The sequence below is a fragment of the Nomascus leucogenys genome, chromosome 16, assembly GCF_006542625.1.
Source record: "Nomascus leucogenys isolate Asia chromosome 16, Asia_NLE_v1, whole genome shotgun sequence".
NCBI lineage: Eukaryota > Metazoa > Chordata > Mammalia > Primates > Hylobatidae > Nomascus > Nomascus leucogenys.
Genome location: NC_044396.1, coordinates 82,534,541 through 82,552,521, shown reverse-complemented (window position 1 = coordinate 82,552,521; position 17,981 = coordinate 82,534,541).

Sequence of the window (17,981 nt, the reverse complement as noted above, 5' to 3'; positions counted from 1 at the left end):
CAAAGCCACACTCTGCCTCTCCTAAGGTCCTCAGCACTTCTGCCTGTACTGCAGTTATTTATAGTTTTTCTCTCCCCTATCAGACCTTGGGCTCCTTGATCTAGCTCCTCACCTAATTCATCTCTGTATCTCCCACCTCCTCCCAGCTTCTAGCAAAGTGCCTTGTGCACTGTCAGCGCTCCTTCGATGCTGAATAAGTGCTGTTGACTGTCCTCACAGACCCCTAAGAACCGTTTGGAATTCCATAGCTATGCATACCAAGCATCATGCTCGACACTCTGTTCAAGATGACTGCGAATATATGCAAATACGATTTCCAAAGACGAATATTGCTGGGGAGATAAAATTGAGTAAACACAGAGCTTTACTGGCAGGTTGTTCTCTTGATAATTTTCTCGTCATATTCAGCATAATTGGACGGCTGCATCTAGGTTGTTTTGCACCAGCCCTCTTCAAAGGAGGGTGATTAAATGCCAAGAAGATGAAAATTGAAAGCGACAATCTTATTAGGGGAATGGAAAAATGACAAATGCCACTGAGTCTCTATAAAGATGCAAGGCAGAGAGGGACATTTTTCCAGTGCTGGTTGGACCTTGAGGGGCCATGAGGATCCCGACTTGGTCTGTTTCCACTCTGGTACATCTCCACCACCAGCCTTAAGATTGCATTCACAGGTCTGCCTTTTGCTACAGCAGCCCCTCATACTTGGTTGGCTTACGGAGATATTACCATTGTTTCCTAGTGAAGGATGGATTTGGGGGGGATGTTTTTGTTTTACCAGGTGTTTCAAACCAAACTCCCTCTGCCACGCACTTTGCTCTGAAATCTCCATTCCCACTCCTCCTTGGTCTCCTCAGGTGTGCTCGTGTTAGGCCATATTACAATCTCCCAAACATGCCATCTTGCTTTACAACTATTTCCACCAGTGGCTTGTTCTACTTGGGAATGCCTTCCCCACCAGGCCACTTTCAACATCCCTCCATGGGAACTCACCCATTAAGGCCAACTCCAGCCACGCCTCCTGAGAGCCGAGGCCTTCCCTGAGTTAATTATTCTCCCTGTTCATGCCTTCACTACATCTTGTTCTTGGCCTGTCACAATTGTCATCTTGAATTGTCTGTGTGTATCTTCCTCCCTTACCCAACTCCAAGGTCCCGAGGGCAGAGGCTGAGTCTAGTTTATCTCTGTAGGACCCTGTGCCTAGCACAGTGCCTGGCACACAGCAAGTGCTCAATAAATGTTTGTAGAACACAGGATGTAGAACATGAGCCAAAGTCCTTACTACCGCACAGTATGACAGAGTTGTTAAGTACATGGGCCCTACCAAGAGATTGCTTGAGTTCAAATCCTAGATCTCGACTTGCTACATATATGATGTTGACCAAGTTACATGGATATGGTTTGGATATTTGTCCCCTCTAAATCTCTCATGTTGAAATGTAATCTCAGGAAGAGGGGCCTGGTGGGAGGGGTCTGGGCCATGGGGGTGGATTCCTTATGAATGGCATGGTGCCCTCCTCATGGTAATGAGTGCATTCTCGCTGTGAGATCTGATTGTTTGTAAGTGTGTGGCACCTCCCCCCTCACACTCTTGATCCTGCTCTCACCATGTGACACGCCTGCGCCTGTTTCACCTCTGCCATGAGTGGAAGTTTCCTGAGGCCCTCACCAGAAATAGATACTGGCACCGTGCTTTCTGCACAGCCTGCAGAACTGTGAGCCAATTAAATCTCTTTTCTTTATAAACTACCCAGTCTCAGGTATTTCTTTATAGCGATGCAAGAATGGACTAATACATACGTGAAGTCCACTTCCTCATCCCTAAAGTAGGGATGATGACGATCATGGTAATAACAGCCCCCCGACCATCACAGGGATGTTGCAGGGGTATTAACACAGCACATGTGCGGTGCTCAGACAGTGCCTGACACATGCTGCACGTGGCTGTTATCGTTGCTAATGGGGTGATCGTGGGTAAGTCATTTACCCATTCTCAGTCATTTCTACTTATTTCCTCAGTAACAGAGTCACAATTGCTGGGAGGCTCAGATGATACAATACAATACATGAAATTGCTGGGAAGAAGAAAAATACTGTATGAATAAGGTGAAACCCCATGTCATGAAAATTGTGAACTGCCTCTTCCTCTCCCACTCTTTCTGCACGCCTCCCCTTCATTTGGAAATGCGTGACATTATATTGCTCCCCTCAAATAAATCAGAAAACACGGAGATATTACCCTATTTGAGTGAAAACCAAAATTATCATTTATAATTAGGCCACGTACACTAGGCAAAGTTGTTCATCTAACCCCTTGAGTTAAGGTCAGGATTACCTGCTTTAGTACCTATGGTGATATTATTATTAGGCTGGTGCAAAAGTAATTGTGATTTTTGCCATTGAAAGTAATGGCAAAACCGCAATTACTTTTATTTTGTTTTGTCTTGTTTTGTTTTGAGATGGAGTCTCGTTCTGTTGCCCAGGCTGGAGTGCAGTGGCACAAACCCAGCTCACTGTAGCTTCCGCCTCCCGGGTTCAAGAGACTCTTCTGCCTCAGCCTCCCGAGTAGCTGGGATTACAGGCGCCTGCCACCACACCAGCCTAATTTTTTTGTATTCTTAGTAGAGACGGGGTTTCGCCATGTTGGCCAGCCTGGTCTTAAACTCCTGACCTCACGTGATCCACCTGCCTTGGCCTCCCAAAGTGCTGGGATTATAGGCATCAGCCACTTCGCCCAGCCAAAAACCACAATTACTTTGGCACAAACCTAATAATTCTCTAATCCATTCTTCATGCCTTTTGAATCATCTATTCTAGTCACCCTTTATGACAGCACATGCAAGATAGGCGAGACTAGGGATGTGTTTCCTCAACCTTTGCTCCTTCAAATAAAACCCATACAACGTTTGCCATATCTTCTTAGTGTGTTTCTTCTTTAGACTAGCTCCCTTTTAAAATTTAAATAAATTTGTTTACAAAGGGAACTAGATGTAGAAAAAATGAAAAGTGCTTGCTATAAATAAAAGGAAACAGAGAAAGGACTACAATGAAAACACAACATTATTGTTGAATTCCAGCCAAATGCCATTGCTTCTGTAAGGCTCTTAGCTTCGTTCAGGAAGAAAAGGTTAAGAAGAGACAGAAAGGTGTTTCACTTATTGACCTCAAACTGAAACTTCCTCCATATTGCTGAAAAGAAAAGGGAGTGGGGAAGCTACGATCTCACTTTATGTTTTAAGGTTAATTCCATATTAGTGCACCATAGAAAATCAGCTCATGTGTGCCGTACAGGCATATTTTACTAGTACACAGGTGGCCCTGTGAAAACACTGGCTGGCTTACTAGAAAATCATTATCATGGGCTAAATGGCTTCAGACATCAACCATAGATAACCCAATCTGAGCACAGTCTAGACCCTTTTTCCCCGTCACTTCATACAAATCTGCCATCAGGTCCTATAGATTCTGCCCCTTCATGGCCCTTGAATCCCTCCCTCCTCTCCATCCCCAGCACCATCTTCTGAGCTCAGCTCCTCATCAATTCCCTGTGGACTGGTGCAGTATCCTTCTCTAGCATCTCTTTCCTAAGGCCTCTCACATTCTTGTTCCATCTACCACATGCCTGCCAAAATCAAGACCCTAACAAAAGTTTGTTGAATGAATGAGCATATATCTTTAAAGACCCAAATAAGTCACCATCCAAAGGCATGATTGGCATTTCTTGGAGACAAATTGGAGTGAGGATAAGGCCCAGGCAGGTGGATCGCTTGAGGCCAGGAGTGTAAGACCAGCTTGGGCAACATGGCAAAACCCCATCTCTACAAAACATACAAAATTTAGTCAGGCTTGGTGGTGCGTGCCTGTAGCCTCAGCTACTTGTGAGGCTGGGGCGGGAGGATCACTCGAGCCTGGCAAGTTGAAGCTGCACTGAATCGTGATCATGCCACTGCACTCCTGCCTGGGTGACAGAGTGAGAGAAAGAGAAGAAAGAGAGGAAAGAGAGGAAAGAAAAGAAAGAAGAAAGAAAGAAAGAAAGAAAGAAAGAAAGAAAGAAAGAAAGAAAGAGAGAGAAAGAAAGAAGAAAGAAAGAAAGAAAGAGAGAGAGAGAGAGAGGGAGGGAAGGAGGGAGGGAGGGGGAGGGAGGGAGGGAGGAAGGAAGGAAGAAGGAAGGAAGGAAGGGAAAGAAAGGTGTGCACTGATTAATGAGATGAATTAAAGAGCTTTCTGGAGATCTGGAAGACTGTGATAAAAGATGGAATACTCCCTCCCAACCAGAGAGGGCATGACCTTATCAAGCAACCACCCTGTCTTCTCAGCCCCAATGTCCTTTATGCATTCTGTTCTGTAGAGCTTTGAGCTGTGTCTATATCTTTTTCCCCAATAGACTGTGAGCTCCTTGAGGGTAGGGACCATACTTTGGTCAGTCTCTACATTCCCAACGCTTAGGACATTGAGGAGTTGCCAAATAAATGTTGGCTGAACTGAACTGCTGAAGTCAAATGCCTAGTAATTCCACCTCACCTGTCCCCAGTTAGCTCTCAATGCCAAAGCCAACAAGATCCTTGTCAGCCATCCAAGGCCTGAACACAACCTTGTGTAGTTTGCAAGCAGGATAATTTGTTTCTTCTTGGGAGATCTTGTCAGCCTCTTCTTTATGGAAGTAAAGTTTTAAAAAAAAAATCTTGGCAGAAGACAAATCCAACTGGAAAACACCTCGGAGTGTGGTTAAGAAAGAGTCTTGAAGGTGGCTCTTCCAACAATCTCTCATGTACATCTCCAAAAATTCATATAATGATAACTGCGGGTCAGCAACATCTTCCCTTGCCAACAGTATAATTAAATTACCTTTGTCAGTGACTGTGGGCCCCAGGGACTGTGCTGAGGGAAAGACGTTTGTTTAATAGGAGGTTCAGCACAGGAGTCTGTCCTTTGCAGCCTCCCCCCAGGCGTTTGTTTCACTACCATTTAAAGAGTATTCTGTGCTATGAGATGGATACTTTGGTAATTTCTATTTTGCAGCTGCAGGATTGAGGCTCAGATAAGTCAAACAACATGCCCAAGATCACACAGCACCCACAGCCGGTGTCACTAACCATTCCACACACTATCCCTTTTCCTCCCAGACCAAGAGCCTTTTCAATTACCTATCACTCTATTCCCAGTAAAAGGTCTGCATAACAACTCTCAGGCCGTGGTCTTCAGGGAGAGGGTTGCTCTAAAAACATGTGGGTGGAAAAACACCCCTCAAATCCACGAATATATCCATGAACCTGTAACAGAGGAGATGTGAGGATTTTCCAACCAGACACTGCACCACTGCCAAGCCAGGCTTTTAGCCCATATTATATGTAAATATTATATATTGTACATATATACGTGAATATATAATTTATATATATTGAGTAGTATATATTTTATATAATATCCCATATTACATGTGAATACTAATACTTTCACATACACACACATATTTGTATTTCTTTTCAGGCAGTGAATGCCACAGGAACTTGGATCCCTTTCCCTTCAAGGCCCAGCTCAAATGGCACCTCCTCTGTGAAGACATCCTTGATTCCACTAATAGCAGTGGTCAGGGTTTTAGCCTGACTAAAACCAGGCAGCATTTCGTCAGGCACTATTGTATCATTTTCAAGAATTCAGTGAGGTGGGTATTATTATTCCCTTTCTATAGGTAAGGAAACTGAAACACAGAGAGGCTAAGTACTTGTCTGAAGTCGCAGAAGTGGTAAGCGGAGGAGCTAGGATTTCATTCATTGAGCAAATCTTTACTGAGTGCCTTCTATCTGCAGGTGCTGTTCTGGTTCTTTTTTTTTTTTTTTTTTTCTTTTTTTGAGACGAAGTCTCGCTCTGTTGCCCAGGCTGGAGTGCAGAAGCACGATCTCAGCTCACTGCAACTTCCGCCTCCCAGGTTCAAGCGATTCTCCTTCCTCAGCATCCCAAGTAGCTGGGATTACAGGCGCTCACCACCATGCCCATCTAATTTTTTTTTTTTTTGTATTTTTAGTAGAAACAGGGTTTCACTATGTTGGCCAGGCAGGTCCCAAACTCCTGACCTCGTGATCCACCCGCCTCAGCCTCCCAAAGTGCTGGAATTAGAGGCATAAGCCACTGCTCCCAGCCTTGCAGGTGCTGTTCTAGAGACTGGAGAAATAGCAACTAACAAGATCATCAGAAACCTTTCATATCCATGCTCTTTATATGGGTCCACATACCTGGAATGAGAATGATGACAACGATGATGACAACTAATACTGCTGTTCGCTGAGTACCTACTATGCACCAGGCCTCAGTCTGCTCATCTGTAAAATGGGGTTAGTATTGTCTGTTCCATTCCACAGAGTAGGAGCATATTGTCTCATTTAATCCTCAAACTCCATGAAATAATATGATGATGCCCAGCTTACAGTTGAGCAAAGTGAAGCTGAGTAAATTTAAGTCACTTGCCTACAATTCCATTCTCGCCTGATCCATACACCTAGATGCTCCCCATCCTCCAGGGCCTTGCTCAAATCTCACTACGAGGTCTTCCTTGGCTGCCCCCGCCTAGTCACCTCCGGTTCCTCCACGTTCCTTTTTTTGTTGTTGTTGTTTTTTTTTGACGGAGTCTGGCTCTGTCGCCCAGGCTGGAGTGCAGTGACGCAATCTCGGCTCACTGCAAGCTCCGCCTCCTGGGTTCACGCCATACTCCTGCCTCAGCCTCCCCAGTAGCTGGGACTACAGGCGCCCACCACTACAATGGGCTAATTTTTTTGTATTTTTAGTAGAGACAGAGTTTCACCACGTTAGCCAGGATGGTCTCAATCTCCTGACCTCGTGATCCGCCTGCCTCGGCCTCCCAAAGTGCTGGGATTACAGGCGTGAGCCACCGCGCCCGGCCCCTCCACATTCTTATAATGACAATCATCTGGACAATCAGGAGAGAGACATCTGAAACCAGGGAAACATAAACACGTATGAGGCAATGTCTTTGAGGTGCTGGCACAAAGTTTAGGCCATAGCTGCAGCTCCTTCTCACAGACTCCCCCACCACCACTCCCACCATTGGAAGAGGCTTTGGGGTTTCATAGCTGCAGCTCCTGTAAACTTCAGTGGCTTCTTTCTGTGAAAGATAGTATTTCCTTTATCTGGGTGGATGCACAGAGCCAAATCTAGGTGGTTTTACTTTCTTGGAAAGATATTAATATCTTCACTGTGTGACATTGTCCATTGCCAGAGAGGAATTGAGTGGACTTACCACTGAGAGCACCGCTTATTATAACAAACTCTGGTCTGTTCTTATCTACCCTTGAAACACCAGAGAAACAACTATTTAGGCATGGCCAGGCCAGGTTAAAGCTTCAGAAGTGCTGTCCAACCCATCCATGGGACCAAGGGACTGAGGACGCCAGGTCTTTGCACACAATGTTCCCTCTGTCTAGACACTGAATGACGTTCTTTGCAATATTTTTACCTGGTGAACTTCTATGCATCCTTCAAGACCCAGATTAAGGGTCATCTCCCCTGTGACTCTCCCTGACTGTCAGGGGCAAGTTCAGCCCCTCCTTCCTCTGTGTTCCCTCTGTACCTTATTCATATGCTCATTAGACATATCCTATATCATATGTGAATATTGATATTTTTACACACACATACATATTTCTATTTCTTTTTAAGCTGTGTACTCCACAAGGATTTGGATACCTTCCCCTTCAAGGCCTGGTTCAAATGCCACTTCCTCTGTGAAGACTTCCTTGGTTATACCAAGAGCACATTATTTGATTCTCCACTATGGCCTTTGAGCCTTGGTGCCTGGGTGAGCATACGACAAAGAGAGAGAGAGAATGTGTGTGTGTGTGTGTGTGTGTGTGTGCACACATATGTGAAATCTGCTGCTCCTTCTGGGTTATGAGCTCCTTGGAGGCATGGCCGGGTGTTTGTTTGTTTTGAGATTCACTCCATCACCCAGGCTGGAGTGCTGGAGTGTGGTGGCGTGATCTCAGCTGACTGCAACCTCTGCCTCCCAGGTTCAATTGATTCTCCTGCCTCAGCCTCCCAAGTAGCTGGGATTTCAGGCGGGCACCATCACGCCCAACTAATTTTTGTATTTTTAGTAGAGACAGGGTTTTACCATGTTGGCCAGGCTGGTCTTGAACTCCTGACCTCAAGTGATCCACCCACCTCAGCCTCCCAAAATGCTGGGATTACAGGCAGGCGCGAGCCACTGCACCCAGCCGGCATGGCTGTTTTATGGTAGATTTCTGTGTCCCTGCCTCCTCACCTAGATTCTAGCATATGATATATGCTCATTATTTGTACAAAGCTTATAAACCCTGAGTCCCATGTTGCTCGTTTTTGGGCGCAGTTGAATTGAAAGAACCACAGTCTTGCAGCCAACATAGTGAAAAAGGAATCCCATTCTTTACCTAGGTATCTCCAAGAACAGGAAAGGGGATGCGATACATAACTGACAGTGATGCTTATCCAAAACGCCTTCTCCTCTCCAGCTCTCTTATGCTCTGGAGCCTCTGGCTGCCAACCCCACCTCCCTTTCCCCTGCCATACCCTCAAGCACTTTCCCTCACACAGCCCCGAGAGGCCATGTGACTGGTTCTTCCTCTTTGACTTCCCTGCCTTCTCCCTATCTCACCTCTCTCTCCCCATTCTTTGTTAGGTAAATCTGCTTCTCTTTTTGGCTTTTATAGTGGTTGTATATATATTTATTGGGTACGTGAGATATTTTGATACAGACATACAATGTTTACAATCAGGGTAAATGGAGTATCTGTCACCTCAAGCATTTATCCTGTGTGTTACAAACAATCCAATTGCGCTCTATGTTATTTTTAAATGTACAATAAATTGTTGTTGACAGTAGTCACTCGGCTATGCTATCAAATACTAGCTCTTATTCATTCTATCTGACAATATTTTTGTACCCATTAACCATCCCTATTCCCCACCAAACTACACTTCCCAGCCTCTGGTAACCATCATTCTCCATGATGTTGAGAAGTTTCCATTTTTAGCTCTCTATCTCTATGTCTCTATCTCCATGAGTTCAGATGTTTTAATTTTTAGCTCCCACAAATGAGTGAGAACAAGTGAAGTTTGTCTTTCTGTGGCTGACTTATTTCACTTAATATAATGTCCTGCAGTTCTAGCCATGTTGTTTCAAATGACAGGACCTTGGTTTTTTATGGCTGAATGGTACTCTGTTGTGCAAATGTACCACATTTTCTTTATCCATTTGTCTGCTTTTTTTTTTTTTTATGGAGACAGGGTCTCACTCTGTTGCACAGGCTGGAGTGCAGTGACACAATCATGGCTCACTGCAGACTCAAATTCAAATGCCTAGGCTCAAGCAATCCTGCCTCCTCAACCTCCTGAGTAGTTAGGACTACAAGTGTGCACCACCACACCAGGCTATTTGTTTTGTTTCTTATGGAGACGAGCTCTCACTATATTGCCCAGACTGGCCTCGAACTCCTGGGTTTAAGGGGTCTGATTTTTCTGTTGATGGACACCTAGGGTTGCCTCCAAATCTTGGCTACTGTGAATAGTGCTGCAATAAACACAGGATTGCAGATATCACTTGAATTTCCGTTCTTTTGGGATATACCTAGTCTTTTCTGCTTTGGTTTGCTTTCCACTTTAAGCAAGTGTCCTTTTTCCCTTTCCTCCCATATCTTTGGAACTCTGCCTCTCTCTACCTATTTCCCATTTTTGTGCCCTTCCTCAAGTCTAGGGAAGCAGGATGACAAAGGGCAAATCCTCCCTCAGAAGGAGAGGAAAGGGCTCAACACGAGCAGGTGGCTGGCATCCACTTGCTGAGAAATCTTGTCTTAGGCTGAGCGTGGTGACTCATGCGTATAACCCTAGTACTTTGGGAGGCCAAGGCAGGAGGATCACTTGAGCCCAGGAGTTTGAGGCTGCAGTGAGCTATGATGATGCCACTGAATTTCAGCCCGGGTGACAGAGTGAGACTCTATCCCCCCAAAAAAGAAAGAAGAAAGAAATTTTGCCCCAGCCACATGTGTTTCTTGAATGGATAGATGGATAAATGGATCCAGAGTGTCACTGTAAGTTATACCATTTATTTACTTAACGCATATCCATATAACACCTACCATAAGCCAGATATCGACACTAAGAAGCTGGCCTTAACAGGAGGAGCAAGGTGGAAATCCTAGCTGATAAGGTGCACACATCAAGCTTCCCTTTTTCTGGGAAGAGGGTCCCAGTGTGTGGCCCCCAACCCTATAGAATGTAGGTTATTCTGTTTTTAAGCAAACATACCAGTGCTGAGAGCCTCCTTCTCCATTTGTTAGGTAGGAAAATCCACTCATAGAAGTCAAGCGAGTTACTCAAGATCTTTCAGCAAGAAAATGGGAGAACCTGGGCCTTTGCACTTTGCCTTAGATTTCAATGAAGGATTGCCTTCTTTGGAAATTCATGATGTAGTCTTTTGGCCCATTGACTGCTGAGTGCAGCTATTTTACGGTTTGGTTTGAACCAAAGTGCAAAAATGTGTCCTAATATGAATATATACTTCATATAATAACAATGATAGATACTATTCACTAAGCATTTACCATGTGCTAGGCGCAATGCTATACCCTCTATGATACGTGATTTCAGTTAATTCTGCCAATAGTCCTACAAGATAGATATTACAGACCAGGAGACTGAAACTGTGGAGAGACTAAATAACTTGCCCAATATCACAGAGACAAGATTCAAACAGAGGCCTGAGGGATTCAAACTACTGTGCTCTCAGCCGGGATGGTCAACCCCTCTCCCTTCCCACAGAGCCCGTTTCAATTCAGGTGGTCTCCAGAATGCTGTGAACCAGGGCGATCTTTCTGGTCTATGTTTTGCTCTTTTCTCCATCCTTTGCCCCCAAGTTCTCCACCCCTAAACACAGACATGCCTGTGTGCGTGTGCGAGTGCGTGCACGCGCATGCACACACACACACACACACACACACATCTGGTAAAGGCAGCCATATGGTTTGGCTCTGTGTCCTCACCCAAATCTCATCTTGAATTGTACTCCCATAATTCCCATGTGTTGTGGGAGGGATCTGGTGGGAGATAATTGAATCATGGGGGTAGATCTTCCCTTACTGTTCTCATGGTAGTGAACAAGTCTCACAAGATCTGATGGTTTTATCAGGCGTTTCTACTTTTGCGTCTTCCTCATTCTCTCTTTGCCTGCTGCCATGGATGTAAGATGGGACTTGCTCCTCCTTGCCTTCTGCCACGATTGTGAGGCTTCCCCAGCCATGTGGAACTGTAAGTCCAATTAAACCTCTTTCTTTAGTAAATTACCCAGTCTCAGGTATGTCTTTATCAGCAGCATGAAAACAAACTAATACAGAAAGTGACTTGGGGAGGCAGTGGTGGCAAAAGAAAAGATAATCCAGCAAGTAATAATTAGGAAGCCCCAAAACTCACATCCTGGAATGTGGACATGGTCCGAATAGCCTCACCACCCTGCACAGTTCCTCCTCAGCCCACATTGGTCACCAGTGTCCTGTAACACCCCTGCAGTAGGCTGCAGAGCCTGGGGAACAGCCCCAGGCCTGCCTCCCGCCTCCTCACCTCCATTCTGAGTGCAGCTGCTCTGCCCTAGTGGCTCCAGAGACTGCACCCACAGCCTCTCTCCGAGTTTCCACATCCCAGCCCAGCCTCTGGGTTGACACTTATTCCTTCTGAATGCTGCTTTTCAGCCAAAGCTGCATAGAAACAGTGGGACTTCCAGGCAGGGAAGTCTCATGCACCTTGAAATGGATATTCTTTCAATATCTGTTCTGCATTTATTTAAAAGAGAGGGGCATGGTGGGTGAAGGAGGCCTGCTTGTTAGTGGTCACCCCAGCCTGTCCTCCACCATCACAGCAATTTGGCTCTGAGCTTGCACATTGAACTTTGCAAAACTGGAGCCCCTACAACTGACCCAACTACAGCCTCCCTGGAAGGCAGTTAGCAGCCTGAGCAGACATTTTGAAGATCCACGTCACCAACATCCTCAGTAGCATCTTATCAAAGTATTTCTTGCAAACTTCTTGCAAGCACGCATGCACTGTATTTTCCTTGGAAGGAGCTCTGGGAGCAAATATTTCCTCCATGCCCTCACACCTCCAGTGTTGGCCAGCCAGTTAGGTTTTGTGTCTGCCTGGCGGCCTCTACCTGTCTCAGATCTCTCTAAGCTGTAAACTGGGCCTCTCAGCTAGTCCTGCCCACTTGATGCTGAGAAGAGACTTTCTCTGAGTCCACACTCAGGTGTAGGAGATACCAGATTTTGGAGAAAGGGAGTTCAAACAGAGTATTTTCACAATGTTAACAGTTCTGTCATTGGTATGCTTATCACAGTTGATGTGGCCATTCAATGTCACAGCACTTCTTATTGTTTACCCAAAAGCTGTTATTAAATCAGAAAACAGCTGACAATCCATGGTATCTTGAAAACATTTGTAGCCTTCATTAATGCACAGACACCACTCCACCACATATACCCAGGCAGAATTCTCTTGCTGTCTTCACCGTCTTCCCACGGCCCTTTATGTCTGCCTCTTTTATAACCCTTGTCAGGGTGCATCATCATTGTTTGTTTGCATGGGTCTCACCCACTAGACCGTGAGCTCCTCAAGGGCAAAGGCTCTTTCTCATTCACTTTTGTACTCCAATGACTAGCACCGTGTCTAGTACCTGGTAGGCACTGAATTCAATTTGGTCGAATTGCAAAGAGACCGAGTTCAGAGGTCAGGGGAGACACATCAATCCTGGAATCTAAAGGACTTGGGGTTCTCTTTTTTTTGTTCACTAAGCAGTATAGGCAGCCATGCACCTCTTCAGGAGGGCTCCACGCATTCGTTGTGGAATGAGATGACCCAAACAGATGATGGATTTGTTGACCTTTCTAGGGAAACTTCAAACTCCGAGGTGGTGCTACCGTGAAGCATCCTTTCTACAGTGTCTTGGAGCTCCCTGTCTGTCCACTGCATCAAGCTCAAGGTGAAAAAATACAATAGGTGACTCACACTGAAAATTGGAAGGAACGAGATCTTGTATTGTGGAGCCCTTATTGACAATTGTTCTATTGGTTATTTAGCATCAGATTTTTCATAAGATCTTTGGGGATTTCACTCCAGCCAGATGACCTCAGGCATAGTGAGATCGATGTCCCCTTGTGTGAGAAGTAAGGCTATGAGGTAACAAGGAAGAGAGGCTACAATGATGCATGAAATTGTATCTTTCCCATGGTCCCCAGTGAATCAGGCCAAGGTTGCAGCAGTTGCCATTTTGAAAAAAGGTTAGACAAAATTCACCTGCCAACTTGCCCCTTTTTAGTAATTATAATATTCACCAACACGTGTGGGTTTGTATGTGCCAGGTATAGTCAGCAGCATACAGTAGGCACTCAATAAACTTTGGTGCACAGAATAAATGAATGAATGTTCTACCTACATGCACAATCTCTTTTAAAATATACAACAACTCTTTGAGGTGGGCACCGTTATAACTCAGATGGAGAAACTGAGGCTCATAGAGGCAAAGTGACTGGTCAAAACTTATCCCCTTTACCAGAACAGAAGACACATGTCCCCATTCAGTGATCAAAATCACTTCTCCTCAGCAAACCAGGGCCATACAATGGCCTGCAAGGCTCTATATAATCTGGTCTTTGCCCTAATGTCACTTTTTCATGGAAGCCTCCCCTGACTACCCTATTTTAAATTGCAATACCTCTGTACATGCCCACCTCCATGATTTATTTTTCATCATAGCAATTACTCATCACCCATGATAGCACATATCTTATTTTTTTGTTTGTTTGTTGATTGTCTGCTTCTCCCCAGGAGAATGGAAACTTACAGAGCAAGAATGGTTTGTTTTGTTCACTATTTTATTACTTAGCATCTCAAAAAATGCCTAGCCAATGAATGATTGTGGAATGAATGAATGAACCAAGCTAAAACTTTTTTTTTTTTGAGATAGAGTCTTGCTCTGTTGCCCAGGCTGGAGTGCAGTGGCACGATCTCAGCTCACTGCAACCTCCGCCTTCTGGATTCAAGCGATTCTCTGCCTCAGCCTCCTGAGTAGCTGGGATTACAGGTGCCAACCACCACACCTGGCTAATTTTTGTATTTTTAGTAGAGACAGGGTTTCATCATCTTGGCCAGGCTAGTCTTGAACTCCTGACCTTGTTATCCACCCACCTCAGCCTCCCAAAGTGCTGGGATTACAGGCATGAGCCACCGCGCCCGGCCTGACCAAGCTAAATCTTTGGGGGCACTGCTATCTACTAATGCAAGGCTTCATTGCATACCTGGATACTTGCAAAAGTCTCTCAGTTGGTCTCCCCATTAATCAGTGGCTCCCTCCTCTTTCCCCTGGGTCAGAATGATCACGTCGGTTTGGACTAGATTGTGAAACAGCTTGAATGTGAAAGTTAAGAGGTATGGCTCTTACCACCGCGCGCGGTGGCTCATGCCTGTAATCCCAGCACTTTGGGAGGCTGAAGTGGGCGGATCATGAGGTCAGGAGATCGAGACCATCCTGGCTAACACGGTGAAACCCCATCTCTACTAAAAAAAATACAAAAAATTAGCCAGGCATGGTGGCGGGTGCCTGTAGTCCCAGCTACGCCGGAGGCTGAGGCAGGAGAATGGCGTGAACCCGGGAGGCGGAGCTTGCAGTGAGCCGAGATCGCGCCACTGCACTCCAGCCTGGGTGACAGAGCAAGAGTCTGCCAAAAAAAAAAAAAAAGGAGGTATGGCTCTTACCTAGGCAATGAGGACATCTTAAAGGCTTTTAAGAAGGGCCAAGTTGTTTTTTCAGGCACATGACAGGCAGGAAGAGAAAAGATGGAATTGGAGTTGCGCAATAATCTAGTCGGAAAGACTAATAACGAAACTGTGGAAACTGTGGAGACAGTCCTGGTTACTCTTTCACATTGTGTTGCAGGAGCTGAAGAGCCCCATGCAGGTGCTCCTGGGGGCATTGTGTAGAAAAGAAAAGGAGGCCTGAGTTTCAAAGAGTGACTGAGCCCATAGGTTACTTTATTTGGAAATGGCACACCTTAGTTTGAAAACAAAAATCACGAATCACCGATCTATGCAAATCACATTGCAAATCACAATGAAACACAAAGAGAGCATGAACAGGAAATAGGAGGAAGAGAAGGGGGAAGAAGCAGAGAAGGGAGAAGGAAGACGAGACTCTCACAGTGAGGCAAGCATCATGTCCTCCAGAGCTGCAGTCATTTCAAGGCATCCAGGGCAGATCTGCATCCACGTTCCCTCAAACGGTTGTTGACAGGATTCAATTCCCCGGAGGCTGTTGGAATGACAGCAAGAGCCTCTGCTCCTGGCTGACCATAAAACAGCTCACAGTGGGTTGAGCAATCAAAACCTTGGAAGTGACATCACTTCTATGTATTAGAAGCAAATCACAAAGGTCCCGCCCATGCTCAGGTGAGGGGATTAGACAAGGGTGTGAGTACAAGGAGGCAGGCATCAAGAGCTATTGTAGAAGAGCCAGTCACATTCGGGAATAATCCTCAACAGGACACACCTAGGCTCTACTGCCTCCTCAGTTTCTCCTCCCCTAGAGAGAATGCGTGACGTCTCAGACTCCTGAGTCTGGGGAACAGGAACTGAGATAAGTAGGCGAGCTCCTGCTTTTTCTCTTCCTCTTTGGGATTCACTGTCTGTGGAGAGCTAGCTTTGCCTGCTACTGCGGTGCTGACAGCTTAGCAGGAAGGGCTCTGTCTCTTCTGGGGAGAGGTTTCTCCTTTTCTAGAGCCACTGGGGACAAATCTGTCATTCTGGGTTCAGAATTAGGCAGCCCAGTGTGGCCATGCACCACATGTTACAAACCAAAATAAAGCCTTGCCTTTATCCAGAAGAAAGCTGGCATTTTTTATCACTATTGGCCTCACAATTTTGGTTTTCTCAACTGGTTTAGAACTCAGGCAAGAAAGAAAGGTACACCCCGGAAGACCAATGCCATCCTTGAAGGAGTTGGCATTTGGAACACAACTGACTGAGCAGGGCTGGCTTGATGGACATGTCTAATGTAGGCATGCATGAGCCCCAAGCTTGGTTTCATGCTGTCGGCATCTTGAAATTCTTAATAATTTTTGAACAGGAAGTTGCATGTTTTCATTTTGCACAGGAACCAAATTATCTAACCAACGCTGAACCCGAGTTTGATCCCTTTTTTGCCACTAGCCACGAGGTCTCAGGCAAGTGGTCATCCTCTGTACTTTCTCACTTGCATAAAAGGGCTGCAAAGACACCGAAAACAATGTCTAATCCTAGGGTGAATGAGAGTCTCAACTGAGACATTATAAGGTAGATGAGCTATCCAGTTTATAAAAGTGTACCTGAATGTCTAGTTTTCAACGAATGAATTAGTCACCTCGTATGTGACCAATGTGCCCTTGCCCCAGGCAGATCCTGACTGAAACAGCTGAACCAAGATGTTCAAGGAGGAAGGGACAGGAAAGCCAGTCTGATTCCAGAATCAAATCATCAGTCTGAGATTTCAACACCAATACCACTGGCAAACAGAGGGTCAGAAGGCAAGGAAGTCTGCTCTGCAGGCAAAGGCCCTTCCTGCAATTCCGTGAACAGCTCCCATAATGCACTGCTGATGGGGCCACCTGGGAACATCCAGGCTGGGATGGTACAAGAGCTCTCCAGGGGACCCAGGCTTCAGGGAATGATGTGTGACACAGGAGAAAGAACTGGTACCCTGAATGCTTATGTTTCAACCTAAGAGGAAATGTTTGCAGACATCAGGCTATCAACTAATCACAATTTGTTGTCGAAAAAAAAAAAAAAACCCAATGTCAATGTCACATTAGTATAGCTCATTGAAAAATACCAGGGAGAGATGCTCTGTTTGCTACTTGTGTAATTTACTGCATTTCATGTTTAAATTGAAGTATCTAATTATACAATTATGAATCATCCTGATTCAAATAAAGTTCACCAAAATAATCTCCTTATGTAACATTATCTTCCAATATACCTGCTATCTTCATTTCATTATGTGCTTTTATTCTGGCAGAGTCTAAAGATCTAATTGTATTTTTTAAGTGTCCCATTAAACCAAAATAACAATTCTGCTACAATAACCATCAGGAGATAGTTGGTCCTGACTTGTATTACATTTTGAAATGTCATGCTTTTTTATGGTTGTTTTCTCAAGACAGTTTATAGCTTTTGCAATTAGGCAGCCTTGTAAAGCATGGTTTTAAATGATTTTAATGTTTCAAACCAGCTGAGCATTTCATACACCAATTTCCTTTGCCTTTTTTAACCTAATAATAATGCCTTTCATGTATCTTGGTTCTGTACAATTTACAAAGCACAATCACATTTGTTGTTTTATTTGATCCTACTTTCCAGAGGTTACGTGCTAAGAAAGGGTTGAGGTCGCCAACAGAGTGGGGTTGCCAGAGACAAAGGAAAAAATAATGGAAATAATTTAATATATTTTTTAAAAGCATTAAAGTTGTCTTCTTGGGAAACATCAGCCCCCGGTTTGACTTTTTCATGTTTATATTATGGCTGAGATGGCAACCGTGCAGTGACATCTTCCAATTTGAAAGCACCTTTAAGCCCGCCAGCTTTTCAGGGAGCTGCTTAGATACTGGGGGGAATCCTACGTGGGTGTCACAGCCAAAGGTCAGAGCTGGGGGGCTTCCAGCAGTCATTTAGTCCTCTGTTATGTGCTAGTATGCCTGTTAGGGTACTTGACTGCAAACAGCAGAGACTGATTTGGGCTAACATGAGTATAAAAAGAATTTATTGGCAGGATAGCAAGCAGGCTGCTCAGGGATGAAGAAGTAGGCTAGAAAACCTGGCTCCCACAGCACCGGGGACCAAGCTGGGAAGCTGAGAACACAGCCAAGAGCTTGTCACAGCAATAGTCTAATTAGAGTGCAGACACCAGGGCTGCCAACTCTGGA